The sequence below is a fragment of the Eubalaena glacialis genome, chromosome 1 (assembly GCF_028564815.1).
Source record: "Eubalaena glacialis isolate mEubGla1 chromosome 1, mEubGla1.1.hap2.+ XY, whole genome shotgun sequence".
NCBI classification, from domain to species: domain Eukaryota; kingdom Metazoa; phylum Chordata; class Mammalia; order Artiodactyla; family Balaenidae; genus Eubalaena; species Eubalaena glacialis.
This window is the reverse complement of record NC_083716.1, coordinates 32,784,098-32,811,183: the sequence shown is the minus strand read 5'-3', so window position 1 is coordinate 32,811,183 and position 27,086 is coordinate 32,784,098. Positions and strand designations below refer to the sequence as shown.

The window sequence follows — 27,086 nt, the reverse complement described above, 5'->3', positions numbered from 1 at the left end:
GATATTCAAAAGCCTTTGTGGAGGCTAACCTGAGGCTCACAGGGCAGTCAGAGACGGTGGGCCCCGAAGCCCGGCAAGTAGGAGGAGGCCGGCAGGTGTTGAGTTGGTAACTGTGGGAAGGGGACAAAAGTGTCTACGGGGGCTGGAGATACCCAGACTAAAGAGACTTCCCAGGTAACCTGAAAACGGAAAAACCAAGGAGCCCAGCGAGAATATGCTGGAAGCTCAGTGGGGCAGTTTCTCTGGGAATTGGACAAAACCAATACAGGAGAGCTGTATTTTGTGCCAGAAGCCCAGAAATAGATGAAAATGTGTATGTTCAAAATATGATTTTCTCATATCAATGGATGATGGTTAAGGGCTATGGGTGGTCCTGAAACACATACGTCTACGACAACCATCACTTCAACCATCATCAGGTCTATTTTTGCAGCTTTATTATCTTGTAGCATTTATCTTTGGTACTTCAAAGATACCCAAAATGTTTCCTAAATTGTGGTCCTGCAAATCACGGTGCCTGTTTGGCCTTTTCATAAAATTACATCACAACTTTCACCGCAAAATTACTGATTTTCAGGCATTGCTTTCCACTCAGTGAACCTTCATTTAAAGAACTTTTGAATATGATCATAGAATGAAAAAAATCTGAAACGTATTAACAGTGAATTAAACTTCATCAAAATGGCTGGTAGACGTTCTAGTGCATATAAAGAACAGAGTAGCTTACAGGCTATTATTGGCAAAGGATGGTGGATCCTTCTGCTTGCCAGCCAAAGACAGCCATGTGCCAAATGCATAAATGCAGTTTATAATTCACTCAGCTGGCCAGATTTTAAATCATGCAATTCTAAAACTAATTTTCTTGATTTGGGGGAGTCACAGTATTTCCTTTTTTTTTTTTTTCTAAACATAAGGTGAGGCTTTATTACTACTGTCATATCATCTCACTTGAATAATTTATATTTACATTACATGAAATTATCCCTTATTCATTAGCGTGTGTCTTCATTTACTTCTTAGTAGGGATTTTATATGGAAAATCCACTCTTTGCCTTTCTTTTCTATGTCCAAATCCTACCTATACCTCCCTTCTCTCCCTGAGTGATCGCATCCAGTCTCATAGCTTCAAATACCATCTACATGCTGATGACGCTCAAAGGTACCATTTCCAGCTCCAGCCAACTCTAAATCTAAGAAAATCGAATGGGCATCTCAAACTTCATATGCCCAAACGGAACTCTCAGGATCCTCCCCAAACCTCCCTCTTTGGTCCCCATCTCAGTAAATAGCATCATTATATTCACCCAGCCAAAAACACTGGGCTTATTCTTGGCTTTTATTTTCGCTCAAACCACACACCCAACTCAGCAGGCTCTGCCTTCAAAATATACCCCGAGCTTGACCAGTTCACATCATTTTATAACCACCACGCTAATCCAAGCCACACCCTCATCTCTCGCCTAGGCCGGAAGGGCCTCCTACAGGTCACAAGGATTCTATTCTTGCCCCCAAAGTCTATTCTCCATTCAGGACCCAGAGAAATAATTTTAAAGCTCAAAGAAGATCATATCACTATTCTACTCAAACTTCTCAAAAGGTATCCAATCACACTCTGGGTTTTGGAGTAAATCTAAACTTCTTATCATACTTACAAGATCTGGCTCCCACCTACCACTGATCTCATTTCATATCACTCTCCCCATAACAACCCCCCATTCAAGGCCAGCCAAACTGGCTGCCTTCCTGTCCCTCTATCACGCCAAGCTCAGCCTACACCAAGGCCTTTCTTTTTGCTTGCTGTTCCCTCTGCTAACCACTTCCCCCCAGATTCCTGCACTCCATCCAGATCTCTGCACAAAATTTCTAGCCCCCCCCGACACACAGACCTTCTCAGACCTCTTTCAAAAAGAACCCCTCACTCTTTGTATAGCACTTATTATCACCTGAAATTATATTATCTACTTAGTTATTTCCTTCATTCACAAAACAATATTTAGTGAGCACTCACCATGTTTATGTGCAAGGTGCTCTTCTAGGAGCTGAGAAGACAGCAGTGAATAAGCAAAGATCCCTGCCCTCAAGGAGGTCACATTCTTGCTTGTCACCCCACTCGAATCTTAGCTCCAGTCTGTCTGTGACCACTGGGTCCCCAGTGCCCAGAGCAGTGCCTTGGCACAGAGTAGGCATTCATACATATTTACCAAATGGCTGAAGCATCCCATCCGCCTGAGACCATCTGTTTCCCTGAGGACTCCCACCACAGAGTTCTTCCTAACAGATGGGTCTCTGACTGAGGGACCCAGAATGTCCACTGTGTCCCTTCAGGCACAGCAATGGGGACAGTCAGCCTCCCATACCTGAGTTGGGTCCCTAACCCTGGGCCTGACTAACTGCCCTTCCTTTCTGCCCCACCAAGGCACCCTGCAAGCTCCCCAGGTGGCCATGCCATGGGTACGCATCTCACTGGGTCGTAAGAGCACCTGGTCCGTGGTGGGAGCGGACCAGGCAGTCAGCAGCAAACCAGCCAGCTTCTCTCAACAAAGGGCAGCTGGACTCGAGACACACAGGTCATACTGCCTCCCTGGCTCAGTGTCTTGCCCTCAGTACTCACGTGAGACCTTCACCATCAACTAGCTAGCACACCTCAAAGTGCTGCCAGCACTGGAACATACTGGTGTTAAGGACATATTTTTGCCTCTTTCAACTGCCACAGATGCAAGACATTTACCTGCTATGATGAGTAATTAAGTTTCTTTCGGGGGTGGCGGGGAAGGAAGAACATTTATTAACTGTGAAATTATCTGATAGCAAATAAAAATGAAGGTAATTGTGAAACGTAGTTAATTTATTTTCTAAAAAATGGTAGCTGGAGTGGTAGGAAGGAAAAAAAGGAAAATGCAAATCTCTTGAAGAACCACTCTGGAGGACTCAAAATCGGTATTTAAAATCCATGTTTCCAACCTATGTATTCACATCTCAATTTTTTAGCACAGAATTGCCCAGCTCTACATCTCAGAGCCAAATAGGATTACTCTGTATTTGCTCAGCATTTATTCCCTTGGAAGCATTCTCATATAATCTTTCAGCAGGGCAGGATTCATTTCTCTGTCTGGGGGCCCAGCGAAGCCAAACAATGCACCTAAGATCCCACAATAAGCAGAACGAAGTAAGTACCAGAACCCAGATATGCCTAGGCCCATCCCAGTGTCCTTCCTTCTCTAATAGAAAGGACAGTGTGGTTCTCTGAAAATTACATTCTACAGTCCACTGAAAACACGTCCCTTCACCGCAGCAGCAGGAAAAAAAACACACACACATACATGTTCACCAGTGGTTTAAGGTGCTGGAAAGACGCATTGGTCCTGGAGCTGTGGGCAGAGAGAAGGTCTCACAAACTCTTCCAATAAATGCCACTCCTGCAATGACAAACATACAAGGCATCTGCTGTGAATAGGGCATCCTGTGGCCTCTCTCCAAGGAGGCCATCCAAATACCAATTGCCAGGCACCCTGTTTAGACTCAAAGCCTCCCTCCTCATCTTCAAGCCCCACTTCCTTCTTACCCTGACTTCACCTAGTAGAAGCAGAATCTTCAGTTCACTGGTTGAAATGGTCCCCATTAGAATCAATGGATCTTGGACAGAAAGAAGCTCTAGAGATCATTTATAACACATGTCGAGTGGGTCACATCTAGCCTACAGAGATATTATATTAATCTGCAGGATATGCCTAGAAATTTGAGCCAAAACTTAAAAATCAGAGATGTCACATAAAAACCCAGACTTCCGGCTTCTCTTTAAAAAAAAAAAAAAAAAAAAGAGGATCTGTCAAAATAGCCCATGTTCATGTCTGGAAATGATCAGCTGGTGCTAAGTAGCAGCTGCCCTTCACAGGCAGGCTTGGCTATTCCAATACGCCACAGTCGCTACCACTCCCTATTGTCACAGAGAAAAGCTGTGATGATCATTGTCCTTGCGTTATTTTGTTCGGGGTACAGAAATATTTCCTTCTACCTCTGATTCTAACAAAAGTAGGAACACAAAAAAGGGGCTGAGTTCTAAGAGGAAAAAGAATGGTATAGCACATATAGCAACTTAAGTTAGCAACCTCAGTCCTGTAGACATTTGCAACCCCTGAACAAGAACAACACTCCCATTTCATACGACTGTAAGCAGAAAACTAACTTACCCACTCCCACAGTTAGAACTTGCTCTGCCTTTAGACCCTAGGTCCAATCCAGGACTCTTTTGCTATGCCCCATTGCACAGTAATCTTATATTACAAAGCAAAAAGCAAATTTTATGTGTGTATATACACACACACACACACACATGTATGTGTTTCCCTCGAAACTAGATACTCAATTCAAGGAACTACAGTTGAAGTATCCAACCTACTCTGTACTAAAATGCTTGCCGTACCTTCATCTGCCAAAGAATATAAGAGTAAGTTATATCAGGTTCCCTAAGGGCTTGTTTCCTAATGTGACATTTTCAATAAAACGTTACTGCTTTAAGCACAGAAGTAGTTCTCACAAATACCATAAATCCACTACTTCAAAAGTGCTCAGTTAATGTTCCAAACTGTCTGAAACACTCCTTATGCTAGAAAAATGTCCTTTAATATGCATCTTGAATACAAGGCTATCAATAAGCTTACGTATAGGTACCAACACCGTAATAAATGAACAATGTTCAACTATAAGGTCATGGAGAGAGTTATTTTATATCGTCCCCTCAAAGCATGTACTGATTCATTCACTCAGCAGATATTTACTGAACCCTATTACATGCCAGGCAGTGCACGAGGTGATGGATACACAAAGATGAACAGACCCAGTCCCCTAAGTGGCTCTGTCTGGGTAAAAGATCCAGACACTTAAAGACTTCTAAAACAATGGGTAAACGTAAAGATCTGCGTAGGCACAGGTGCTGTGGGAGCCTGAACAGGGGCTCCTAGTGCAGCTGAGGTGAAGAGATGCTTCCCAGCACGGACAGAGGCCTGAGGGAAGCCTAAAGCAGGGATGGCAGTGGAGCAGTCGGGGGGCGAACCGAGGGAAGGAGGGAATGACAGGGACAGTGTGGGTAAAAGCGAAACATATGAACAGCCCCTCCCTCCGATTGAGTCTTGTCCAGATTTTGTATCACCTTATGGGTCTTAAAACCCCCCACCTTATGCCACCTGACCCAATATCTGCCGAGACTTGATGCACAAGCCCCACACGTGCACCCGTGGAAGCTGATCTTGCCAAGTGCCCATATCAACAATGCCACCAAGCCTTTGTGTCGGAACCGCCATCTTCCAGTAATTCGCCAAAATGACCAACACAAAGGGAAAGAGGAGGGGCACCCGCTACATGTTCTCTAGGCCTTTTAGAAAACATGGAGCTGTTCCTTTGGCCTCATACATGCGAATCTACAAGAAAGGTGATATTGTAGTTATCAAGGGAATGGACACTGTTCAAAAAGGAATGCCCCACAAGTGTCCCCATGGCAAAACTGGAAGAGTCTATAATGTTAGCCAGCATGCTGTTGGCATTGTTGTAAACAAACAAGGGCAAGATTCTTGCCAAGAGAATTAATGTGCGTATCGAGCATATTAAGCACCCTAAGAGCCGAGATAGCTTCCTGAAACGGGTGAAGGAAAATGATCAGAAAAAGAAGGAAGCCAAAGAGAAAGGTACTTGGGTTCAGCTGAAGCGCCAGCCTGCGCCACCCAGAGAAGCACACTTCGTGAGAACCAATGGAAAGGAGCCTGAACTGTTGGAGCCCATTCCCTATGAATTCATGGCATGATGGGTGTAAAGAAAATAAAAGACCTGAACTGTTTAAAAAAAAAAAAAAAAAAAAAAAGCCACCAATTCAGCCCTGCTGCCTGGCAATGTCCACCTTTCACATCCTCAGGGCAACAAATACCGTGCCAGAGTCTGCAGGACCCAAGAAACATGGGGGTAGAAACACTGAGCCTTCCAGTATTTCCAGAACTTCCATGATGTCTAAGAAGACAGTAAACAGATTTTTTTCCTGTGCCATCACAGGACGGTCCTGCCTCCATCTCAGGATCCGGATTTCTACAGACAGAATCTACTATGCGGTCGAGCCTCAAGCAGCAAGTTTTGTGAGAAAATGTTCCAGAATATCTGCCCATCAAAACGCCCAGGTGGAGCTCCCCTTTTCTTCATGGGCTAAAAAGGGAGGAGCCGCCAGCCCCGGTCTAGGCTGAGGCAAAGCCAAGGGGCAGCATCTCTGAAAGACAAGCGTTAGGAAAGGGGCATAAAGAGGAGTGAAGACCAAATATGTGGCCATGGTTAGGGTTCAGGGTCAAGGTCTGTTCTAGAAAATAAGGAAGCATCCCCGGATCTTAACTGGTGGGCAGGTTCCCAAATCTGGCTGAAAATTAGAATCACCTGGAAAACTAGAACAGTTTCTTGGGCCTCAGACCCATTAAATCTCAATTTCTGGTTTGGAGGCACAGGAACTATTCAGGTGATTGTGATGCCTAGACTCTGATACTCATTTGGAAAAGGGTATCTTTCACCCTTTTCCAGAACACTCTTTCACCCTCCAGAACAATCTCAACGTTATTAGTTCAGCATCTTTCTGGCAGGATTCAAGGATCCAGGCTTTGGGGGAGTTGTACATCCTTAGTATGTTTACCCACTCCCTAAATCACACCGTCACAACCATCACTTTACTCCTTTTTATTTTAAATAAAAATAGAAGGCCAGCAGCCAGGATGGCAACTGGGTAAGTGAAGCCAGCCTCCCTCTCTGCCCTTGTCGCTATATATCATGACCCAATGCCGGGGCCTCCAGATGATCTACTGGAGTTGTCCAGTCTCAGCAGATCTGAGCCCTTGTACACCTGTGTAGGCTCACCCTGGCAGAGCAAAGGGTCGGGGAGCATCTGGTCACCAAGGTGGCCTTTGAGGAACAGCTCCAAGGCACACAGCACTCTGATCAGATCCTTACTGTCCACCAAAGAAAGAGCAGGACACTGCAGATCAATGCAATGCCTGGAAACCTGCCAAGCCAGCCGAGCACTTCTCTTCCCAGATTTCCACTTGTGGTCAAGAAACGACCTGAGCAACCTCAAGCAAAGAATGGCAAAGTAAATGCTGTGAACCACAAGGATGACAGATCAGAGTAAGTCGGTTCCCTGAATGGACCAGCCTCCAGAGATCTCTTCCCCGACATCACCAGATGCTACTAGGTGACCTTCAGACAGCCCAGCACCAGAGAAACCCATGGCTGACCAAGGTCAGCCTTCCTGACTGCAAGGCCCAGCAGCAATCCATAGTATCCTTCACGAGAACAAGGAGACACTCAAGCATCCCCTTCAACCTAAGGGCCCTCCACTTCAGCCATAATGCAAATTTGGAAGAGCACAGGTAAGGCAGGAAGTCTAGGAAAAGCACAAGATACTAATTTATCCCTTCTGGGGAGAAAAGCAATCCAATATTTCTTGCAGTACCATTATATCCTTGCCTAAAACAAGACCATTCTCTGACCCAACCCTCCAAAAGATGTCACAAGAGTTGTTCAAGGCCCTGCCAAACACCCTGAACCATCACCTTCCTCATCTACATCCCCATCTCTAGCCTATCCCAAGAACACAGAACAATCCTGGATGTTGTGAAAGTCACCTTAGCCACCTTCATTCCTACTCAACATCAATCCAACAATCCAACCAGCTCTGGACCAATGGGAGCCTCTCTGGATACATGTTTTCCTAACTACCATGTATCTCTCCTTCAGAGCACAAATCACTTATTTTTACATTGTTTTCCCACTAACCTATACGTATGGACAAGGATCATGTCAACATTTGTTTTGTCTTTTTGTTGTTGTTGTTTAACCTCTTTTGTTTGCTTGACTTACGATCACTGTATCCCAATAGTGACTTCAAATCCTCTAGGTTCCTTCAAAATATACCCCAAATTTCATACCTTCCAGCTAAAAGATGACCAAGTCAACCCATTCCCTAACTACTCAGTCTTGCCACTGGCCTCTGGAATCTAAGCATCCACTAATTAGTCCACTAATTTAGTGGACTAGGAAGGACCCTGCTCAGAAGGCTAGTCTAGTACTGGTAAAGCACTAACCCAGTTGGACTCCCAAGGTCAAGTTCACCTGCAAAGGCCAAAGTCAGCACGGAAAAGTCTACCAGGTGATGAGGAGAGAAGAAGAGAGTCAAGATGTGTAATCTGAGGTTCCTAGTGGACCCTAACCAGGGTCTGACACTAACGCTCAACCTGATGTTCAAAGCACCCGTACTCTGCCTGGTTTCTATCTCACCGGGAATCTGATAATTCTAGTTATGAGGCATGACACGACATAGCTTCAAATTTCTGGGACTGCTTGATGCCAGAGCTGTTTCCTATTACTCTTCAGCTCCTAGAAACTTTTGGGTCCCTGACCATTGCCTGGAATTCTGGTTTCATTCCCTGCCCCAACCCCTGCTACTTTGTGTGTGCCCTAACTCCACCTAACTACGCGACCTTGATGCATCCTGCCCATGGCACTCACCTAGTTCCTGGCTCTGCCCCCTCCGCACACCCCTCCACCCCCCAAAGCCTGGCACATAGGAATGTCTGCTGAAGGTAACTCTACCTTACCTACCTGCTCTCCTGCCTCTCAGACTTGGCCCCTCTCTCCTTGTTCTGAGTCCAAGGCCCAACTTTCTTCCCAAGCTCATGGGAGACTCCCCTCCCTCACAAATTCCAACTCCTCCATCAACAAACCCAGACAGTCCAGGGGAGAAAACTCAATCCCCAACTGGCCTTGAGGCTGACCAATTTCGGAAGGAAACAACTCACAATAATTATCTTTCCTTTTTGTGCTGTTTTTAAAATCACACTGCCTTTAATGCTTTAACATGACTTCACTCCTGTTTTGACCTTGGAAAGCACTTCCCTATTTCTCACAGCAAATCCCACTGGGGCCGGGGCCAGACCCAGTGCCATATCCTCAGGACCTGAACAGTACTGAAGCTTCCAAAATGCTCAATGCCCAGATGGCTCCTATGTCCAAACACCACTCACCTCTAGTCCCACTGCCCCGCTGTCCCCTTTTCCCACCCATTAGCAGAAGAAAGTGGATCTTTGGGAGCTTTTTATAGTTCTCCCACCTACTCCACAAATTCAGGAGGAGGCAGAATGAAGTTTCCAAGTTCTCTGAATGACACAAAGCTCTTAAAGTAGAATAAAATTAGTTGAAAAATAGCAAGATGATTTTTATCTCCTTTAAAAAAAAAAAAAGCACACCTACTTTAAATGATTCACAGCGACTTCATACTTTCTTCCACTGGAATATGCTTTTCTTCCTCCCAAAGGTGGTCGTACCCTCCTTTCTCCCCATCCAGTCCTAAAACAAGATACCTCCACAGGATACCTGTTCTGATTTGCGGGCTCCCAAGAAAATTTTTCCTTTTTTTTTTTTTAACTGAAGTACAGTTGATTTACTAACACACCATTTTGTGTTAGTTTCAGGTGTACAGCAAAGTGATTCAGTTATACATATATTCTTTTTTAGATTCTTTTCCCTTTATAGGTTATTACAAAGTATTGAGTATAGTTCCCTGTGCTATATAGTAGGTCCTTGTTGGTTATCTATTTTATATATACTAGTGTATATATGTTAATCTTATACTCCTAATTTATTCCTCCCCAAAACATGGGACACTTCACAAATTTGTGTCATCCTTGTGCAGGGGCCATGCTAATCTTCTCTGTATCATTCCAATTTTCTCGTGCTGAAGCAAGCACGAGAAAATGTTGACGATAAACAAGTCAGGCAATATTCCTGTCCCCTGGATGGGATAAATAAGATAATTACAGACTGAAAGTAGTTTTTGCTGGTGGGACTAAAGTTAGGTAGTCAGGGCTGGCCTCAGTTAAGAAATGCTATTTGATCTGAGCTGTCACTGGTGAGAATACCCCAGCCATGGCAAGAGACAGGGAAAGAGCTCTGCAGGTAGAGAGAGGAGCAAATGCAGAGACTCTCGGAGGAGGAGCCTCGGAGCCACCTACAGGGGGTACTCTTCCAACTCATCTCCAATACCCCAGCTTCCCCCTGCAGCCTCCATCACCACCAATCAGCTCCCAGCTCCCAGCTCCCAGCTCAGCTGTGTGGCCCCACCAGGCCTAAAGTCAAAACCTTGACTCAGGCCGCTCCCTCTGCTGCCTCGGTACCTGTTAGCTCCTTCTTGCCCCTCAAGGCCCCCGTGGTTGGGCCCAGTGCCCTTCCCCTCTATACCACAATCATGATATATTCTGAAGTCCTTTCTTCTGTCTGGTTCCCCCAACTGACTGTTCCTTGATCACTGGGGTCCAATCTAACTCATCCCTGTTGGCCCAGAACCTGACACATAGGTGGTACTCAGAAAAGGTACACTAAATTGAAGTACCTCACATGCACGCACAAGTGAGTACATATATAAACTGGTGAAATCTGCATAAGGACTGGAGATTGCAACAGTGCCCATTTCCTGGTTTGGATGCTGTACTAGTTATGTAAGATGCCACTACTGGGAGAGGCTGAGGGAAGGACACACAGGACCCTGTATCTTTTGGCGGTGGGGCAAATTCCTAGGAGTCTGTATTTCTAAGGTTAAAACTTCTTTTAAAACCCCAAAGATTTTACGTTTTAAATACTCTGATTTGTGGCTTCTCCTTAATAATAGCAAGATCTGGTGACATTGGGCCTCCAGGCCAACAGCTGGATGGGGCTGGGCAGTAGCTGTTCCCCCTTACATGGGCATGGCTCTCAGATTCCTCTCCCGAAACACCAAGGCCAAGTGTCAGTTGCTATTTATCATGGTGCCTGCAGTGCTTTTTCTCTTAGAAATATTGCTCTACCAAGAGTAGGAAAATGAAAGACCAAGAGGGTCTTTTATTTCCAGAAAAAAAGGGAGACATTTTACATTTTTGTGAAAGTGAAAAACATTCCTGTGAGTTTCGATTTGAAATCCCCTACCCTTCACCACATGTTACCTGCTCGGCCTGAGGCATTTGAGGTTTGGACCCTAGACTATAATTCTTTAGGACCAAATTTTTTTACTCTAAGTCAGCAAATAAATTTTAAAACCAAACCACTGGAAAAGAACACAGCTTAAGTACACAGTATCCCATTCTGCCCTAAATATTTTGGTTCTTTCATCTCACCTTTCCTGAGAACACAGGATCCTGCTCTCAGCCACCAAAAGAGAAGGTGCCACCCCTTATGCATGATCACATCCAGATAAATAAGCAAGATCTTGTTTTTCCACTGAAACTGCAGTTCTGTTTAGCAGGGGTGGGAAAAGGCCCTCAGGGCATGCCTTCCCCGATCTTTCCCTTCACACCACTACCATCACCACCCCCCAAAAGGAACGTGCTTGGAATGCAAGTGTCCCTGAAAGGGGGTGAGGCCAAGGCACAGAACGCCAGTGAACTGCCCAGTGAATGGTTTTAGAACAGTGTTTCCAATCAGGCTACAGAGAATCACCTGGGGCTCTAGACGATGTTCCTCAGGTGACACTCTTGCAGATGGCCCAGGACTGATTCATCCTGTGGCGTTTGGAAACCATTAATTTAGAAAACTGTGTCCCCTTGCTACCCTGGGCAGTCGGCCAAGACACACCTCTCCGGCCAAGAGATGACAAAGCTGTGCAGTCCTGTAAGGCGGCCACTAGCCACACGTGGTCATTGAGCCCTTGCAATGTGGCTGGTGTGACTTGAGATGTACTGTAAGGGGAACATACACACTGGATTTTGAAGACTTGGTATGGAAAAAAAAATGTAAAATAGCTCACTGATTTTTTAAAAAATACTGATTATATATTGAAATAATATTTTAGATATACTGGGTTAAAAATATATAGTTAAAATTAATTTCATTTCTTTTTACCTTTTTAAGTGTGGCTACTAGAAAAATCTTAAATGACATATGTGGCTCACATCTATTACACAGCCACGCTTGGGAAGACACTCAACATTCTAGGGTGGGCATTAACAATCCTATTGGAAAAAAATGAGGACGCTGGTCAGGCCTGTCACCTACCAAGTGCATGATCCTCAGCAGGTTCTCGATCTCTTGGCAGCTCAGTTCCTCCCAGACACGGGCATGAGAACACCCAGCACCCTGGGCCCAGGGGAGCATAATAAAAGTAACCGGAAGCACCAGGCTGACATCTTCCCGAAGCTGGGACTCAACACCTGTGACCTTCCTCGCCCTCCTCCTTCCCTGACTGCTTGAAGTCCGTAAAATTTGAACCCAGGATCTCCTGGCATCAAATTTACTAACCACAGTGTGCAGAACTGGGCCGTGACTGCAGATGGACGGCACAGAGGGTCTCCATCCAGAGGGTACAAAGGAATCACCTGAGGAGCCCTAACCCCACCCCCCACAACCAGAGACTCTGACTGTCCACTTGGTGTGGGACCAGGGAGGCACATTGCTCATAAGAACCTTGGAATGTTCTGGTGCCCATGGCCTAGGAGTCCCTCTGAGAAACTGACATGGCTGAGGAACTGTGACCAAAACCATTAGGGCTGCCTTGGGACTTCCCCAGCCTGCAGTCAGCAGGCCAGCCTGCACAAGGCAGGTGTGGCCCACGGAGAGGCCAGGAGCTGACCAGGGCCCTTTCGCAGCAGAGGGCTACTTTCCTGACATCTTGTAAAGCTAGGTGGGAAATGATGGTCTGCCCTGGGTGTTGTTCAAAAGGCGGCTGACACTTCCTGCCTTCACACAAGGCCCTTTAAGAGGATCTAAAAGTACAGACAATTTCAAAGTGCCCAACAGCTTGGCAATTGGGCTAAAAAGACTAGGCTGCTTAGCACTCCCACCAGCAACATACAAGAGGGTCCAGGACAGGTCCTCTTTCTGTCCTTGCCTGGTACCCAAAACACCAATGCTTGCCTGAACTTTCTGCATGTCAGGACAATCCTTCAGGCTCTTCTGCAGAAGTGTTTCTCCTGCTTTCCTAGGAGCCCAGAAAGAGGCCAGGACTTCCATGGACAGACCTGCAAGTTCCACTAGCCTGTTTATTCTTCTGGGGCCTTCAACCACTGGAAGAAGTCATCTTACCAAACACGAATGCTAGATAGGCAGAGTGCACAGATCAATCCAACCCCAGGAGGCACACCGGCAGAAGACAGAACTTTATCTCTACCAAACAGTCACTGCTCCTTCCCTTGGATTTAAAACCTTCTCTGTGCTAAGCCATCTCCATCTCAAACCAGTACAAAAGAGCAATTTCCTGGAGAACAAAAATTTAAATATCCTTCCCAGTATTTCTGTCAGTAAAATATGATCATGAAACTCAACTTATTCTTCCTTCTTAGGGCAAATTTCTCTATGAAAAAAAAATACAATGTGAACAAATCACTACATTTTCTCCACCGAGTCTGAACTGCCTCATATTTTTTTGGAAATCGGGTACAAAGTGAATAAGTACCAAATCTGAGAACTCCAATATATTTTTTATTTTTAATGCAGGAAAATGATCTGGGGTTTGTTCATAGTAATACAAACTACACGCTGACTCTGGCACATCAGCCCTGGGCCCCTGGACCCCAACCACAGAGTATTTTTCCAAATCACCCACCCCCACCACCAGAAGTCTGCTTCTCGCATTCTTCTGCCCCACAGTTGGCCTCTGTCTCCCAGATAGAACATGCCAGAGTAGCATGAACATAACTGAGTCTCCATGTAGCCCTGTCTTCACTTGGGAGCCATGTAAGCAAACAATCCAGCCCAAACATAGAACTCAAAATGTTACTGATCTCTTGAACACCAATGGGAAGGAATTAAATTCTTAATGTATTGGGAACTGTCTTTAAAACCCCTCCTCCTTCTCTACCACTTGGTATCCCATACAGAGAGAGCAGCTATCCCTCTAAAGGCTCTTCTCTTCATCTTCCCACTCTCCCCAACTCCCAGCTCATACACACTTTCCCTCTCCTTTCCTTTAGCCTCTGTTCCTCCTTCTCACACACAAGTATTGGGTCTTTTCAGATACAAATACAGGCCCTCCTTACATGCATTCACATATCCACACTCACACAAACTCTGACCGGCCCACCTCTTGGTCCTCCAGCTCATCCTCCACTCATTGCCTCTATATAAAAAAGGACCAGGAACTGAGCTAACCAAGAGAAAATTCTCCTTAAAAGGTAGGGTAACTGGGAAAGCTGAGTAATAGACAACAATTACGTTTAACAGAGAGAAGAGGAGAAAGTCTATGAACACTCACGGTGCCATGTGGCAAAGGGGTAGAGTTAAATGTCACCACTCAGATCAGAAAAGATGCTCTTTATACCCAGATTATACCGCTGCTGGAGAGACAGCCCCCGCACAGCCATGAAGAAGCCAACCCATCTCGGCTTCCAAAAGCTTCCGGTAACACACTGGCTGTGTATGTCCATCACTACATTAATGGGATAAAGTAGTATATGGAGAGGGGTATTTCCTAGGTCTCTGTCCACAGCAGAGATTCATCCTGGTGCTTGGAGAAGTCACAATGATCTGAATATGTGGAACAGTGGGCCTAGCACCATAAAGGACTTCTGAGATGGCTCTGTTTATGCAATGGCCTTGTTCCTTTGTTCATCACACACAGGGACAGTGAGGAGGAAGAGGGAGAAGCTATGATGAGAGTGACCCAGCCTCTACTTTCAAGGAAGCAAGTACAGGCCATAAGAGCCATACAAGGTAAAGACTGATGAAAAGTTATGTCTGCTTGTGAAGGAAGTTAAGAGGAGAGATAAGGGACAGCTGCAGGGCACAATTGAAAGAATGCCAACCTACATGCTGGCTCTACTAAGAATGGCCTTAGGCAAGTTGCTATACCTCTCTTGAGCCTATTTCCATGCCTGTAAAATGAGAAGGCTGGCCATAGGTGATCAGAGTTCCTTTCCAGCACTGATATTACACAGCTCTCTGATTTTAAGGATACCTGCAGTGGGGGTCATGAACAGGTGGAGAACAGAATAGAAATGCAGACAGGAGGAGGAGTACAAACGATCCAAAAATCTTAATTATTATGATCACTGTCGCTCTATGAAAATAATCACTGTACCTTCTAAAGCTACAGTTGTCAAGTGTGGCCAGACTTACAGGTAGGTTTCTGGCCCATTAATCTTAATAACAGAACAACATGCCCAGTGTACTTGGAGCAGGCCATTTGCTTATGAAGACACATTAAGGGCAGGGCCTTCCTCCCACAGTGCTGAGACCCTTCCTCATCCTAATGAAGGCCAGAGTTCAAACTCCCTGGTTTGCAAATGAGCAGATAGACTCGGAGAGCCTGAGTGACTCCCCCAAGTCACACAGCTTGGACGGGCAGAACCAGGGGGGAAGCCCAGATTGTCTGACTCCCCACCTACTGATAAATGCCGATGAGATAACTGTGTGGGAGCCCTGCAAAGCTTGGACACTTAGAAACTCCACGCAGATGCACCTAACAGGTCCAAAAGGATGGGGGAGGATTCTGTAAAAGGGGAGCCAAGAGCAGCCTCCCCTTCCTCCACCACCTTGACAAACAGGTTCATCACCAGCTCTGGGGGTTGGTATCTACCTAATACCCTGTTACACATACATGTTCCCATCTTTAAGCAATGCAGTTGGTGGCCTGTACTCTAGAACTGAGGTACTCCAGGTCCTGGGGTGCAACTGAAATCCTGTGCAAAGACCCAACCACTTTCTAAATGCATATCCACAGGCAAGTCACTAAACATCTCAGGGCTTCAGTTTCCTCATTTGTAGAATAGGGATAACAACACTCCACACCTCATAGGGTTATGAGGAGGATTAAAAGAGGTAATACATGTAAGTGCTTAGCACAATGCCTACAACATAAATGTTATTATCACTGCACTTTTTCTGGGGAAGAGTCCAGACACCTGGGATGCAGGGGCTCGGCCGCAGTGCCAGAAGCCCTCCTCCTGCACCCTGATGGGCCCGGATAGAGTGGGTTTATTCCTGAATGTGTGGAAATTGGAGTTGGGATCTGGTTCTGTCCTTTTTAATTTCCCACTGTTAGGGTGGGGTCTTAAGGGATCCAAGGAGGCATTTCCCAGCCATAGAAACGCCTATTTAGTGCCTCCAGTGCAATTCACCAGAGTTCTTTTTCTCCTGCTCTCCAGCAGAGAAAGCCTCAAACCCCTTCCTTCTGGAACAGTGAGGAAGCTAGAGGAGGTACTTCCCTTCCCACAGGATGACCTCAGTTCCATTCCAAGGATAGCATGTGGAACATGGTCTACGTTAACTTTTATTGGGTCATAGATCCCTTTGAGAATCTAATGAAAACTTTGTGGATTCTTCCCCTACTGGGGAACTGTGAAGAGAGAATCAACTAATTCCAGGTACACAACAAGGTGATGTGTTAGGATGTGAAGAAGATCCGAAGCTGAGGTCTTGGTCTGTGAAGAAAGGATTCAAGAAGAAAGAGATTAAAGGAAGGTGTAAGAGATGGGAAGCAACTCAAGTCCTGGCTTTGCTGTTCTTTGGCCTCATGACCTTGAACAAATTACTCAACCTCTGAGTCTCAGCTTCCCCATCAGTAAAATGCTGGGGCTAATTAACAGTCCTTGCTTCACAGAGGAAGAATTATGAGGGTCAAATGAGATCATCTATGTAGACATTTAACATGTATCTGGTACACCTTAAGCATGCACTCAACTGACGCCAACTATTATTACCATGATGAGGATGAGGATGAGGATGAGGATGAGGAGGAGGATGAGGAGGAGGAGGAGGAGGAGGAGGAGGAGGAGGAGGAGGAGGAGGAGGAGGAGGAGGAGGAGGAGGAGGATGAGGGAGGAGGAGGGAGGAGGAGGATGAGGGAGGAGGAGGCAGAAAAAGGTTAGCATAGCCATGAAGCCTTACTGTACTACTGGTTTTGTGGTTTTTTAGATGTTGCATTTAAAAACAAAATCAAGGCAGGTTTGTTGGGGAGAAATACCAGTACCAGAGGGAATACAGGGTCTTGAGGCCAAAATACAGAAGAGCTCTAACTGCAGAACGCCAACCTTGGGTCCTCAGCTCAGAAAGTCCCACCTTAGGTAGCAATGAAGGTGGAGAACATAGATGAGTGCCTAACTAAGGGCCAACTGAAATATCACATGTCTTTACTCTCAGCTGGAACAGCATCAACTCCATAAAGTAACCCAGTAACTCTCCAAAAGGCAGTTAGTCTTTGACTGATCAACAATGGAGGAATTACTATTTAACAAACACAATGTTGGGTTAGATGAAATCTTTCAAAGCAAGGGGCATTTAGAAGAAAAATAAATACATATAAAAATAAAAGAGGCATTTTTGATGGTAAAAAAGACTGGCGATAACAGTTCCCATGGCAGCCCTGGCTCCCAACATCCCTATGTTCCAATCTGTTATCCCCTCCTGTATCCTCCACCTTGTTACCTCATTGGCAGATTAGGAATAAGTCTGGAAGCAGCCATGCTTTCCCAAATAATTTCCTCTAATATAAAAGTAATACATGTTCATCATATAAAGCTGGGAAAACAAAGGAAATCTCAAAGGAAACGATAATCCAACCACCAACATTACCATGTTGATTTATTACTGCCAGTTTCTCTAAGTCAAATCATTTTTATTTATTTAAAGAATTATGTCACATGGCTTTCCTAAAATGGCCAGCATTTCTGAAGATTCAGTAAAAGCAGTAAGAATCAAGTTTAGAACTGGTTGACAAAAGGGAGACAAGTGCACGTACACACACGCACACACACGTGTGCAGGGCTTGCCTCTCAGAGGCCCTTTGAACTCACAATACAGGATGGTCACTATGGCCACCCTGGAGCTAAGAAATTTAAACTTAGAGGATCAAAAAAGAACTCCACCCATTAAAACAATGTTCTTTAAGTATCAAAAAGTCTAGCATTTCAAAAGAGTGTTTTAAATACACATTTTAAAAAACCCAAAGCCTATGATGTGTTCCTTGGCACGAATCTGGGTCAGTTCCTGGTGGGGCTCCAGGGTAGAATTTCAAAAGAGATGTAATTATTCCTCATGTCACTGATACCATTCTATCAGATGCAAATAAGTCAAAATCATAACGATAAAGAAAAACAAAACTGAACCTCTCTGGCAACACACTCGGTGCTTAGAAAACATGAGTCTTCACCCGCATCTTTTATGGCTGCCTCTTAAAACCATTTTCGATACCACTTATGCCAGAAAAACAGGAAGAATAATTTGTTGACTAGTTTCAAGGCTGTCCTCATCTGTTTAGTGGAGGGGCATCCCAGACAAGGTTGTCCGTTCAGCAGGAAAGAACTTTCCAAGAGATGAGCACCCATCACTGTTAAAGGGTGGCTCCTTCAGCGAGAGTCTAACTGCCGGAGGTATGCAAGCAGAGTTACACAAACCATGTGGCTTCCAAGGTCCCTCACAACTTAAAATTCAGCCTTCGTTTCAGAAAGTGCTGCCCTGTTGCCTTCCCTCATTCCTCATTAACGAGAAAGACGGCAAGATCACTGGCATGAGTTCCAGTGAAGTCTTCTCCAGAACTCAGAAGGGCCACAGATAGAGGCAAAGGGCAAGAGATGGGAGTCACTCCTGAGCCTGGACGAGACAGGTAAGCCCAGAAGCATGTCCTCTAGGACTGGACAAAGAATTCAGAGGTGTCTGTGGGTGGCTCTGGGAACAAAGTGGAACGCTGAGACTCGGAGTAGAGTCCAGATGCCCTATCCTGAGACTGGACTGCAGCAGCTTTTCTGGAAAAGGTGGCACTTTTAGGATTTAATACAGATCCCTCTGGGTCCCCAAGACACAGGCAGCTCTGCCACTTTCCCAAAAACCCTGGACATCACCAGTCAAATATAAGCAGAAGCCATCTCCTTAAGAGTGTCCTGGAGCTGAGAGGTCAAGAAAGGGGCCTCCTAGGATCTCCAAGATAACCAAGTCCAGCAAACAATGGCCTGCAATTAACTGGGACAGTGTACTTTTTCTACACTCTACGATAGAGGCAAAGGACAACAAAATAAGTTGATATTTGGTCCCAAAAATCCACATCCAGAAGACGTCCTAATTAAATCCAGCTTCTAACGGGCCCTTGGTTATGGTTGGTCCACAGAGCTAGTAACAACACACGGCCCAATTCAAACCTACAGCTTAGAATTTTGGACAGACTTTAAAGTCTTATTGGCAAGATCACAAAAGGCCAAAAGATGTGCATGTTATTCCACGTAGGGACCCCCATGTCCCTCTAGGATAAGGCATGACACTCCTGACTTCTGGAGAAGACAGGATTTTTCTTCCTCCAAAGATAAGGGGGCTGGGGCACAGCGCATGGGGAGGGGGAGGAGAGCAAAATCCTCAGGAGGAGCCAATAGATAATACCCAAAAGTAGCAAAACATGCAAGCTATTGAAAAATGTGTAAGTAAATACCAAAAGAATCAGCTACGATTTTTAAGTGACTGCCACAGGGGATGGCAGGTAGGGGGAGGGGAGGCAGGAGATGGTGTTCCGGGAGAACTGCTTGATTCTTGAAACTATAGGCATGTGTAAATTTGATAAAAACTACAAATTGGAGCAGGTGGAGTTCGGAAAAACGATATACACACTGTGGATGCTGCCGCCGCCACGCCTCCCGCCAGCAACCTGCGCGGAAGCGAAGTTGCCCAGGCTTGTTGGGGCAACCTTCTTAACACGAACACTGGTGCGACATGTGGACCATGGTTCCCACTCTATGCTGCGAGCAGATGGCACGCCAGTTAGCTCTGGAAACTCGACTGCCAGCAGAACCAGCTGTTTTCTCTTTTTCCTTTGCAAGTCCAGAAAAGTTTATTGGTGTTGTTACCTTTTCAGAACATTGTCAATAATTAGCCTTACTGCATAACTCTCTGCAGTATGGACTTTCTGGGAAAGTTGAGAAAATTTCCTCAACATTGCTGATTTCATACAGCATTACATTCAGTCTTCATGTCTCCATAGGCTCCTCTTGGCTGTGAGAATTTCTCATACTTTCCTCATTTTTGATGACCTCGACAATGTTGAGGAGTACTGCCCTGTTCTAGAGTCTCAGAGTCTTCTGCTTCAGTTGGCAGAAAGGGAAAGAGACAGTGGAGGAGCCACTTCACATTCATAAAAACCCCAGCTTAGAGGAGCTGTCCATCCTTTTGTATTTCTGATATGGAGCGATGGAGATCTCCTCTAGCACCCAGTGTTAAGGCAACATTTCCAATTTGAATATTCCATTGGTCAGGCTGCTGCAGGCGGCCCAGCTTTAGGAAGACCAGCTGGGTGGCTGATAAAGTCTTGGTGCTCCAGCTGGGTGTCAGGCCTGTGCCTCTGAGGTGGGAGAACAGAGTTCAAGACATTGATATTACGTGGGGCCAGGAGGTCTCTGGTGGACCAAACGGCAAAAGCTCTCTCAGAGATCTCCATCTCAACGCTAAGACCCAGCTCCACTCAACGATCAGCAAGCTACAGTGCTGGACACCCCAGGCCAACCAACTAGCAAGACAGGAACACAACCCCAGCCATTAGCAGAGAGGCTGCCTAAAATCATACTAAGTTCACAGACACCCCCAAACACACCACCAGATGCGGTCCTGCCCACCAGAAAGACAAGATCCAGCCTCATCCACCAGAACACAGGCATCAGTCCCCTCCACCAGGAAGCTTGACAAGCCACTGAACCAACCTCACCCACTGGGGGCAGACACCAAAAACAACGGGAACTACGAACCTGCAGCCTGCAGAAAGGAGACCCCAAACACAGTAAGTTAAGCAAAATGAGAAGACAAAGAAAATACACAGCAGATGAAGGAGCAAAGTAAAAACCCACCAGACCAAACAAATGAAGACGAAATAGGCAGTCTACCTGAAAAAGAATTCAGAGTAATGATAGTAAAGTGATCCAAAATCTTGGAAATAGAATGGAGAAAATACAAGAAATGTTTAACAAGGACCTAGAAGAACTAAAGAGCAAACAAAGAATGATGAACAACACAATAAATGAAATTAAAAATTCTCTAGAAGGAATCAATAGCAGAATAACTGAGGCAGAAGAACTGATAAGTGACCTGTAAGATAAAATAGTGGAAATAACTACCTTAGAGCAGAATAAAGAAAAAAGAATGAAAAGAACTGAGGACAGTCTCAGAGACCTCTGGGACAACATTAAACGCAACAATATTTGAATAATAGGGGTCCCAGAAGAAGAAGACAAAAAGGGACTGAGAAAATATTTGAAGAGATTATAGTTGAAAACTTCCCTAATATGGGAAAGGAAATAGTCAGTCAAGTCCAGGAAGTGCAGAGTCCCATACAGGATAAATCCAAGGAGAAACAGGCCAAGACACATATTAATCAAACAATCAAAAATTAAATACAAAGAAAAAATATTAAAAGCAGCAAGGGAAAAGCAACAAAACACATACAAGGGAATCCCCATAAGGTTAACAGCTGATCTTTCAGCAGAAACTCTGCAAGCCAGAAGGGTGTAGCAGGACATACTTAAAGTGATGAAAGGGAAAAACCTACAACCAAGATTACTCTACCCAGCAAGGATGTCATTCAGATTTGACAGAGAAATTAAAACCTTTACAGACAAGCAAAAGCTAAGAGAATTCAGAACCACCAAACCAGCTTTACAACAAATCCTGAAGGAACTTCTCTAGGCAGGAAACACAAGAGAAGGAAAAGATCTACAATGACAAACCCAAAACAATTAAGAAAATGGTAATAGGAACACACATATCGATAACTACCTTAAATGTAAATGCTCCAACCAAAAGACACAGACTGGCTGAATGGATACAAAAACAAGACCCATATATATGCTGTCTACAAGAGACCCACTTCAGACCTAGGAACACATACAGACTGAAAGGGAGTGGATGGAAAAAGATATTCCATGCAAATGGAAATCAAAAGAAAGCTGGAGTAGCAATTCTCATATCAGACAAAATAGACTTTAAAATAAAGACTATTACAAGAGACAAAGAAGGACACTACGTAATGATCAAGGGATCAATCCAAGAAGAAGATATAACAATTGTAAATATTTATGCAACCAACATACGGGCACCTCAATGCATAAGGCAAATGCTAACAGCCATAAAAGAGGAAATCGACAGTAACACAATCATAGTAGGGGACTATAACACCCCACTTTCACCAATGGACAGATCATCCAAAATGAAAATAAATAAGGAAACACAAGCTTTAAATGACACGTTAAACAAGATGGACTTAATTGATATTTACAGGAAATTCCATCCAAAAAACAGAATATACTTTCTTCTCAAGTGCTCATGGAACATTCTCCAGGATAGATCATATCTTGGGTCACAAATCAAGCCTTGGTAAATTTAAGAAAACTGAAATCGTATCAAGTATCTTTTCCAACCACAATGCTATGAGACTAGATGTCAATTACAGGAGTAAATCTGTAAAGAATACAAACACATGGAGGCTAAACAGTACACTACTAAATAACCAAGAGATCACTGAAGAAATCAAAGAGGAAATCAAAAAATACCTAGAAACAAACGACAATGAAAATACAATGACCCAAAACTTATGGGATGCAGCAGAAGCAGTCCTAAGAGGGAAGTTTATAGCAATATAATCCTACCTCATGAAACAAGAAACATCTCAGATAAACAACCTAATCTTACACCTAAAGCAATTAGAGAAAGAAAAAAAAAAAAAAACCCAAAGCTAGCAGAAGGAAAGAAATCATAAAGATCAGATTAGAAATAAATGAAAAAGAAATGAAGGAAATAATAGTTAAGATCAGTAAAACTAAAAGCTGGACTTCCCTGGCAGCGCAGTGGTTAAGAATCCACCTGCCAATGCAGGGGACAGAGGTTCCAGCCCTGGTCCGGGAAGATTCCACATGCTGCAGAGCAACTAAGCCCGTGCGCCACAACTACTGAGCCTGCGCTCTAGAGCCCATAAGCCACAACTACTGAAGCCCACACACCTAGAGCCACAACAAGAGAAGCCACCACAATGAGAAGCCTGCGCACCGCAACGAAGAGTAGCCCCCGCTCACCGCAACTACAGAAAGCCCGCACACAGCAATGAAGACCCAACACAGCCAAAAGTAAATTAAAAAAAAAAAAAATCTTCCAACAAACAAAAGCCCAGGACCCGATGGTTTCACAGGTGAATTCTATCAACCATTTAGAGAAGAGCTAACACCCATCCTTCTCAAACTCTTCCAAAATATAGCAGAGGGAGGAACACTCCCAAACTCATTCTATGAGGCCACCATCAACCTGATACCAAAACCAGACAAAGATGTCACAAAGAAAGAAAACTACAGGCCAATATCACTGATGAACACAGATGCAAAAATCCTCAACAAAATACTAGCAAACAGAATCCAACAGCACATTAAAAGGATCATACACCATGATCAAGTGGGGTTTATTCCAGGAATGCAAGGATTATTCAATATACACAAATCAATCAATGTGATAAACCATATTAACAAACTGAAGGAGAAAAAACATATGATATGAATAGATGCAGAAAAAGCTTTCGACAAAATTCAACACCCATTTATGATAAAAACTCTCCAGAAAGTGGGCACAGAGGGAACTTACCTCAACGTAATAAAGGCCATATATGACAAACCCACAGCCAACATTGTTCTCAATCGTGAAAACCTGAAACCATTTCCACTAAGGAACAAGACAAGGTTGCCCACTCTCACCACTATTATTCAACATACTTTTGGAACTTTTAGCCACAGCAATCAGAGAAGAAAAGGAAATAAAAGGAATCCAAATCAGAAAAGAAGAAGTAAAGCTGTCACTGTTTGCAGATGACATGATACTATACATAGAGAATCCTAAAGATGCTACCAGAAAACTACTAGAGCTAATCAATGAACTTGGTAAAGTAGCAGGATATAAAGTTAATGCACATAAATCTCTTGCATTCCTATACACTAATGATGAAAAACCTGAAAGAGAAATTAAGGAAACACTCCCATTTACCACTGCAACAAAAAGAATAAAATACCTAGGAATAAACCTACCTAAGGAGAAAAAAGACCTGTATGCAGAAAATTATAAGACACTGATGAAAGAAATTAAAGATGATATAAACAGATGGAGTGATACACCATGTTCTTGGATTGGACAAATCAACACTGTGAAAATGACTATACTACCCAAAGCAATCTACAGATTCAATGCAATCCCTATCAAACTACCAGTGGCATTTTTCACAGAACTAGAACAAAAAATTTCACAATTTGTATGGAAACATAAAAGACCACAAACAGCCAAAGCAATCTTGAGAAAGAAAAACGGAGCTGGAGGAATCAGGCTCCCTGACTGCAGACTATACTACAAAGCTATAGTAATCAAGACAGCATGGTACTGGCACAAAAACAGAAATATAGATCAATGGAACAGGATAGAAAGCCCAGAGATAAACCCACACACATAGGGTCACCTTATTTTTGATAAAGGAGGCAAGAATATACAATGGAGAAAAGACAGCCTCTTCAATAAGTGGTGCTGGGAAAACTGGACAGCTACGTGTAAAAGAATGAAATTAGAACACTCCCTGGGCTCCCCTGGTGGTGCAGTTGTTGAGAATCCGCCTGCCAACGCAGGGGACAAGTGTTCGAGCCCTGGTCCGGGAAGATCCCACATGCCGTGGAGCAACTAGGCCCGTAAGCCACAACTACTGAGCCTGCGCGTCTGGAGCCTGTGCTCCGCAACAAGAGAGGCCGCAATAGCGAGAGGCCCGCGCACCGCAATGAAGAGTGGCCCCCTCTTGCCGCAACTGGAGAAAGCTCTTGCACAGAAACGAAGACCCAACACAGCCAAAAATAAATAAATAAAATAATTAATTATAAAAAAAAAAAGAACACTCCCTAACACCATACACAAAAATAAACTCAAAGTGGATCAAAGACCTAAATGTAAGGCCAGACACTATAAAACTCTTAGAGGAAGGAAAACATAGGCAGAACACTCTATGACATAAATCACAGCAAGATCCTTTTTGACCCACCTCCTAGAGAAATGGAAATAAAAACAAAAATAAACAAATGGGACCTAATGAAACTTAAAAGCTTTTGCACAGCAAAGGAAACCATAAACAAGACAAAAAGACAACTCTCAGAATGGGAGAAAGTATTTGCAAATGAATCAAGTGACAAAGGATTAATTTCCAAAATACACAGGCAGCTCATGCAGCCCAATATCAAAAAAACAAACCACCCAATCCAAAAATGGGCAGAAGATCTAAATAGATATTTCCCCAAAAAAGATATACAGATTGCCAACAAACACATGAAAGCATGCTCAACATCATTATTCATTAGAGAAATGCAAATCAAAACTACAGTGAGATATCATCTCACACCGGTCAGATTGGCCATCATCAAAAAATCTAGAAACAATAAATGCTGGAGAGGGTGTGGAGAAAAGGGAACCCTCTTGCACTGTTGGTGGGAATGTAAATTGATACAGCCACTATGGAGAACAGTAGGGAGGTTCCTTAAAAAACTAAAAACAGAACTACCATACGACCCAGCAATCCCACTACTGGGCATATACCCTGAGAAAACCATCATTCAAAAAGAGTCATGTACCACAATGTTCACTGCAGCTCTACTTACAATAGCCAGGACATGGAAGCAACCTAAGTGTCCATCGACAGATGAATAGATAAAGAAGATGTGGCACATATATACAATGGAATATTACTCAGCCATAAAAAGAAACGAAATTGAGTTATTTGTAGCGAGGTGGATGGACCTAGAGTCTGTCATACAGAGTGAAGTAAGTCAGAGAAAAACAAATACCATATGCTAACACATATATATGGAATCTAAAAAAAAAAAAAAAAAAAGGTTCTGAAGAACATAGGGGCAGGACAGGAATAAAGACGCAGACGTAGAGAATGGACTTGAGGATACAGAGAGGGGGAATGGTACGCTGGGACGAAGTGAGAGAGTGGCATGGACATATATACACTACCAAATGTAAAATAGATAGCTAGTGGGAAGCAGCCACATAGCACAGGCAGATCAGCTCGGTGCTTGTGTCCACCTAGAGGGGTGGGATAGGGAGGGTGGAAGGGAGACGCAAGAGGGAGGAGATATGCGGACATATGTTTACGTATAGCTGATTCACTTTGTTATACAGCAGAAACTAACACACCATTGTAAAGCAATTATACTCCAATAAAGATGTTAAAAAAACCACAAAACTACAAATTGTAAAAAGAAGAAAAGAGGGACCAGGGCTAGGATACCTTGGATGTATGTATTTTATTTCCCAACTTACAACAAATAAAATAGTTATAAAATCATCATCCAGAGAGAATCACTGGATGATTTGGAGGTAGTTTCTTTTTATATATGTGTATATTTATACATACATGTATCAATAAAAAGAATTTTTTTTAACTCTTTGGAGTCATCCAATGACCGTAAGTTTTCTGTTTTATTTTGGAGAAGGAATATTTTATTTATTAACGTATTAAATAACTTGGGCCTTTTCGTTGTATATCATCAGTCAATATCAAGATTTTCTATATATATTAGGATACGCAGGCCAGGTTGTCATATTTTGACTACATGGTGCATTTACAAAGAAAAAAAATACTTTTTGGATAGGGTATTGTGATTTTCAGTATTCTTAGACATCAAATTGCAGCAGTGGGGTGGAAGCCTTACTGGAAATTGGTTTCACCTCAAATTATGTTTTCTGACTCTCTCCCTGCATGCCTTGTTTCTTCCCATGCATGTCTTCGCTTCTCTCTCCCCACCCACCTGTCACTAGCTCTCCTCCCCACTCCACCCCACTTTCCTGTTTCATCGTCTCACACCTATACCTTTCCCCTGACACCCTCAACCTGATGGAATATGGAACTGAAATCATATTCTTATTACTTTTTGCATTTGCACAACAGAATTGTCTTTAAGTTTAAAATAGGAACACAAAGCATTCCATTCATCCATTTTCTAAGATCCCCGTATCTTTTTTTTTTTTTTTTAAAAAACAAGGCATCTGTAGCCCCAGGGCCCATGGCCTGACTAGGAAACCCTCAGAAATAAGATCTCTGACCCCTGCCTGGAAAAGCCAGTATAGACGTA

The 27,086-nt window shown here is 43.9% G+C and overlaps 1 protein-coding gene and 2 pseudogenes across 6 annotated transcripts in view; 1 reads left to right on the top strand and 2 right to left on the bottom strand.

The window, feature by feature from the left end:
• SORBS1 (sorbin and SH3 domain containing 1) overlaps positions 1 to 27,086 on the bottom strand; it is a 246,539-nt gene that overhangs the window by 174,155 nt on the left and 45,298 nt on the right. The window lies entirely within an intron of this gene.
• On the top strand, positions 5,292 to 5,838 carry LOC133094377 (large ribosomal subunit protein eL21-like; annotated as a pseudogene).
• Positions 9,667 to 9,764, bottom strand: LOC133079013 (U6 spliceosomal RNA; annotated as a pseudogene).